Genomic DNA, 6,000 nt, shown 5'->3' on the forward strand with positions numbered 1-6,000 from the left:
GCACGTCCTCTCCCGTTAATGTGGCAGGTAAATAATCAACTAACAGTGCATATTATGTTAGCGCGATCTGCCTCATTACAAAACCTGCCATTACTGTGCATTTAGGTGATCATGATGAGAGAGACAGAGTCTGGCTCAGATGCTGGCAGCTCTCGCTGCAGTCTACCGTTAGCGTCTCCTTTCAGGCCAGGATAGACGAATGTCACCGAGCAGTGACTAAGTTTGTGGTCAAAGGCTTGCACCCATTTGCCACAGCAGATGCCCCCGATTTTGAGTGAATGTGTTTAATTGTAGGCAGGGACATTACTGGATATTCTTGTGTAATTGCTACAGAATGATTTATGTTATACTTTGTTATTGCTACAGAAGAATATTTATTTTCTTATTTTACATTTACAATATTTTTTCCTGGGGCCCCTTTGACACCCCATTGAAGAGCCGTAGGCTGTGGATCTCTTAAGATCTCACTTTTGGGTTTGTAAGGCCATGTTACTCCTAAATTTCTATCTTGTTCAAAGAGAAGATATAAAACAAAGTTCTAAGCTAATCGACCTTAGTGTTCTCCTTTTTTAAAGAGAATCGATAAAGAATCGAATCGTTAAACAGAATCGAAAATGGAATCGGAATCGTGAAAATCTTATCAATACCCATCCCTAATCTTAGATGAGTAGTTTTATGGACAAAAGCCACCAGGTCATTCAGTGTTCCCTTAGTGCTAATGTATAAGAGATGTTGGTGCACTATAACTCAAGTAATGTTGTTAAGTCCTTAAAGTCATATTCTTTTATTGTCATGACTGTATTTGAAGCTATGTTTATGTTTGTATGATACCTGATTTATATGAAATATGGCTGAAGTAACCTAAACTCTAAAATACTTAGTCAGTCATTTGTTTAATAGTAATTTAACATTATATAATTCACATGTAATACTATGAATTGTAATTTTAAATGGTTTAAAAGCATGTAGAATAGCATATGTAGGCAAGTATATTTCTCCTTTTTTATCAAGAAGCAAAGACAAAAAGGGGGAAAAAAAGAAACAGGGCAGGGTTCGGTGGTTGAATCATCCGTCCCCACCAATGCCAAAACCAAATCTACGCCCTTGCCATGATGCATTGAGTTTTTCCTTTCAGTCACCTTTCTCACTCAGTATGTGTTAATAGACCTCTCTGCATTGAATCATATCTGTTATTAACCTCTGTCTCTCTTCCACAGCATGTCTTTCATCCTGTCTTCCTTCTCTCATCCCAAGCGGTCACAGCAGATGGCCCCGCCCCTCCCTGAGCCTGGTTCTGCCGGAGGTTTCTTCCTGTTAAAAGGGAGTTTTTCCTTCCCACTGTCGCCAAAGTGCTTGCTCATAGGGGGTCATATGATTGTTGTGTTTTTCTCTGTACCTATGAAGCGCCTTGAGGCGACTTTTATTGTGATTTGGCGCTATATAAATAAAATTGAATTGAATGTCTTGTGTCTTGGATTTTATGGCTTGATGTTTATGTCATAATTCTAAATACCTGTGTGATCAATGAGTGATCAAAAGGTAGTTTCTGCTTCTTCTCTTTACCAAGCTGACCTTATTGAATGAAAAGCACCATAGACACCATATTCTGTCCACGTGTCATCTATCATATGTTGTTGTATGAGCTATCTTTTGCACACAATGTTCTAACTCTATTCTCTGGCCATGGCAGATCACTTGTCATGATAAATATTCTAGGTTACACCCCGTCTTTCTCAGAAATACATGTAGACTGTGATAATGTTCTTTGTATGGACCTTTTCAAAGGTAACAAAACTAATAAAGACTACCCGGTTGTTTGCACTTTAATTTATTCCAGATTTCTACTGAAAGTACTTAAATAGTGCTACACCTCTAAGTATAAATGAGCAGTCACACAACTGTATGTTTTCTTTAAAAAAAAAAATACACCTCAGTGTATTTGTCTAACATTCAGACACACTCAAACTTACTACTTAATACTGGGAGCAGTATCTTGCTGAAGAATATGTTGCTTGTAGCCTTGAACAGCCAGGGATCAAACCACTAACCTCCCGATTAATAGAACACCTGCTACCTGCTCTAGCTACACTAAAGCCAACCTAAGGATACGCCTGTGCATCCTTGATTACAGTTCCTTCTGAAGTCCTGATGCATTTTAGAAATCGGGGCATCGTTCAACATGAAACACTAAGACAGATTTTTTTCCTTTTACCACCATACCTAGTGATTTTTTTTCTACAATACTGAGCATAACTAAACCAAATCTATGTCAATCTGAAATCTGTTCCCGTCATTTTCTTTGATAATATGAGATATCTTTGTTGTTTTATCAAAATGTACTTTCGTATGTTGTGATTAAACCGAGAGACCTGATAGCTCCCCCACCCCAAAAAACATTCAAGAGTAAAACCAAATTAATGTAACAACACAAACAATCTCCCAGCAGTCTGTCCAACAACAGCAAGTACAGACTTCATTGCACGGCTTAAACCAGACGACCCGGAAGAGAGGAGGAGAGGAGTAACAGCGTCGAGAAGCAGGAAGGAAATGCTGATATGACGCGTTTGAATTCCTCACCTTTGGCGCGGTAAGTTATTTCTCTTACCGTTTTCTTCTAACGGCATTGCAAAATAATCTTTATGTTCGCGTAAAAACAGCACACATTGTAGACCTACTTTTTTTTCTTAACATCACAGGATTTCAAGCTTACTTGAGACCAGGATAAGTCTGAATTCTTCAAAGTGTACGTGTTGCGCCGAAGTTTTACCGCCTTCAGTGTTCTCAGCCTGTATTTCCCGTTGCGCATCCTCCTGAGATTTAAAGTAAGGATTCTTATTCAGTTATAGTAATCCGAATGTTTTAGCAAAATATGATAATTTCTCTGTGTTTTCTATGTGTAATACATTTACTTATATTGGTAAACAGGCTGTAGTGAACAGGATTTAAAGAAATGACCTTTTTACAAGTATCTATAACTCTTTTTTTTCGTAGCTACATTATAATCAATTCATTCCGTTTTGACGTAACATCTGATAATACTGAAGTTAGCGGTAATAGTCGGCTGTCCAGTAATGTGTGTCTGTGATCGTCATAGCTGAGGCTCCCTGTAATAATATTTGACTGCGTTGGTATTTTTGTTTTGTTTGTTCTTCCTTTTGAATCGTTCCTGAGGCCCCCTGCTTACCCACAACCCAAGTCAACAGGCTTACTCCCGTTTGTACTGTTTTCTACGATAATGATCACATACCAAATCACTTTGTTTAAATTTCTAAATTATTGAAATACTAATGTCATAAAAACCTTCAACAGGAAATGTGAAGGGGGAATAACGTCTCTAAATCCCAACAGTAAATTTCTCTAGTCTCATTCTGTAATGAGAGATCATGCCTTAAACAGCAGACACCCACACTGACACCAAAAGTAAAGTTTCTTACAGTCCTACAACAGTTAAACACTTAAAATCTGTCATTTAGCCTATGGATAACTGAAAGAGACCTTAATTATTGACTGAACTACCCATACATACTTCAGGCCCGTCATCTTCTCTCCAGGTACTGTATGTCATAACACAAAAAACCATAGTCACAAAGGAATGGAGAGAAGACAAGGTCCTGTGTAAACGCTTTAAAACACAGTTAAAGGCTGCACGCACAAAACCTCCATTTGTAGTCTAAATAGAATCTTAGGCTTCGATAGACATTTATAAACATCTATTAAAAAAACAAAATGAACATCCTTTAAACTACAGTTTTAATGGTTTTAATGCCAGTGCTTTCTCTTTCACAGGTAATCTGATGCAAAAACATGGATATTATCACTAAAGTACAACTGAGAGTCTCCCCACCAACAGAAACACATCCTATAATCCAGTGCATAACTAACAATGACCTCAAAGAGCTCAGTAAATTACTGAAGGACAATAATGTTAATGGAGTTTACCATTGTAGCAAGTGTAGCAATTATATAACCCCACTGATCTCTGCTGTTGTAAATCACAACAGAGATATCTGTTCTTACCTTTTGCGTCAGGGTGCAGACCCAAATGTACCTTCTGAACTCCTATGGGCACCTTTGCATTATGTCTCACTGTCCGAAGCACCTCTTTATTTTGTAGATCTATTGCTTGAGGCAAAAGCTAGCCTAGATGGATGGAGTCCTACTCCTCTGCAACAACAGATATTCACACCAATGCAAATTGCAGCCATTAAAGACAGGGAGGATATCATGAAAAGGCTCATCTCTGCTGGTGCTCTGGTGACACTGCCATCCAAAAAAGATGCTCAATGGCTTATGGAAAGTAAAAAAATATCTCAGATGATTAATCACTTTGCATCAAATGGAGATAGAGTGTGTTCCCAAATTAGACATTTTTTGGATATGGAAATTGCTATTTGTGAAAAAACATCTGATGAAGTTTTTAAAATGTTCAACAGTCACATGTTGTTAGAGCATCCTAGGTCTCATCTGACCATGATTGAAATCCTTTTTACTCTTACTGGGAGATGGAAAGATAAATACTGCCAGGCTTGCATTAAATGGCTAAAGAAAACTGGAAATGTGAATACTTACATTGAAGGTGCAGCCAGTCGCTTTCCAAACATCCCCAAGACACATGTAGGGAGGGCAGTTGAAAGTTTGAGTGCAGTTTTCTGCACAATGGAAAACATATCAAATGAGCATGCAGTAGCTGTAGTTCCACAACTACTGAAACTGCTTTGCTTAAAAGAGAGACCTGACATCTGTGAATCAGTGCTACAAACATTGTATGTGATAACACAGAAAACAAAAGGCACAAAGGACTGGCACGTCAACCTTTTAGAGAACTTATGCAGAAGAGTTGCCCCTTTTGTAAATGAGCAACACTCCACTAAGATCAGGATTTACACGTACGCTATATTCGCAAACCTGGTGTCAGTTGAACAGACAGCAAATATTTTAAAATCAGTGGGCATAACTTCAGTGCCCGAGGACATACTGACATCTGTAGAAATGGAAATAAATGAAAAACTGAAAGAGGTGCTGAGGAGTCTGAAAAAGTATTTCAGCAGGTCAAGCTCAGAATGTGAGGGAAATGCAGTCTCAACTTTAGTCAGGAAGAAGAAAAAGAAGAAGAAAAAGAAGGAAAAGGCCCAAAAGCAAGAAGACCCAAATGATGAAGTTTCCACTGCAGCAACTGAACCAACAACAGAAGTTTCTGTTATGGAATCAACTTCAAATTTAAAGCCTTTTGACTACAGCACCAATAAAAATGCAGAAAAACAAAAATGGCTTCCAATCAGCAACAGGTGGAAGGACAAACTGGAGATGCTTGCTGACACAGATGACAGTAAAATATCCAGAATCAGAAGCATTATTTATGTGAATGATGCAGAATTCAGAATAGCAAAGGGAAGTGATGGTACTGAAGTCTTCTTGGGGCTGAGAGAGGATGGCACAGAAGTTGCCATTAAGAGAATGTCTAAAAGCAACTATGAAGTGCTGAAGAACGAAGAAGGAATCCTACGACTTCCTGAACTCGATAATCCTCATATTGTACGATATATTGATGCTGCAGTGGACAAGAAGTTTGGATATCTTTGTCTGCAACTTTGTGAATACACCTTGGAAAAACATATCAAGAATGATGACCATGACCCACTGATGTTAAAGAAACTTGTCAGACAAATTCTTGAAAGTCTAAAGGTGCTTCACTGTGGAAATCCTAAAATTCTTCACCGAGATCTCAAACCCCAGAACGTTTTGATTGGTAAGACATGTTTGAAATTCAGAGAAAAACAAAACAAAACAGATGTCATGAATTAATGATTTATTTTCATGAGTTTTGTACTTTATGCCTCCTGCAGATGTTACTGGGAGGGCAAGATTAGCCGATTTTGGCATAAGCAGACGCTTACTCAAAGGCCAAACAACTCTACATACAAGCAGTGCAGGAACCAGATACTGGATGGCCCGAGAGACTTTAGCAGAAGAAGCGGAAGAATCTGTCATATCATACAAGTC

The sequence above is a fragment of the Astatotilapia calliptera genome, chromosome 3 (assembly GCF_900246225.1).
Source record: "Astatotilapia calliptera chromosome 3, fAstCal1.2, whole genome shotgun sequence".
Lineage (NCBI taxonomy): Eukaryota > Metazoa > Chordata > Actinopteri > Cichliformes > Cichlidae > Astatotilapia > Astatotilapia calliptera.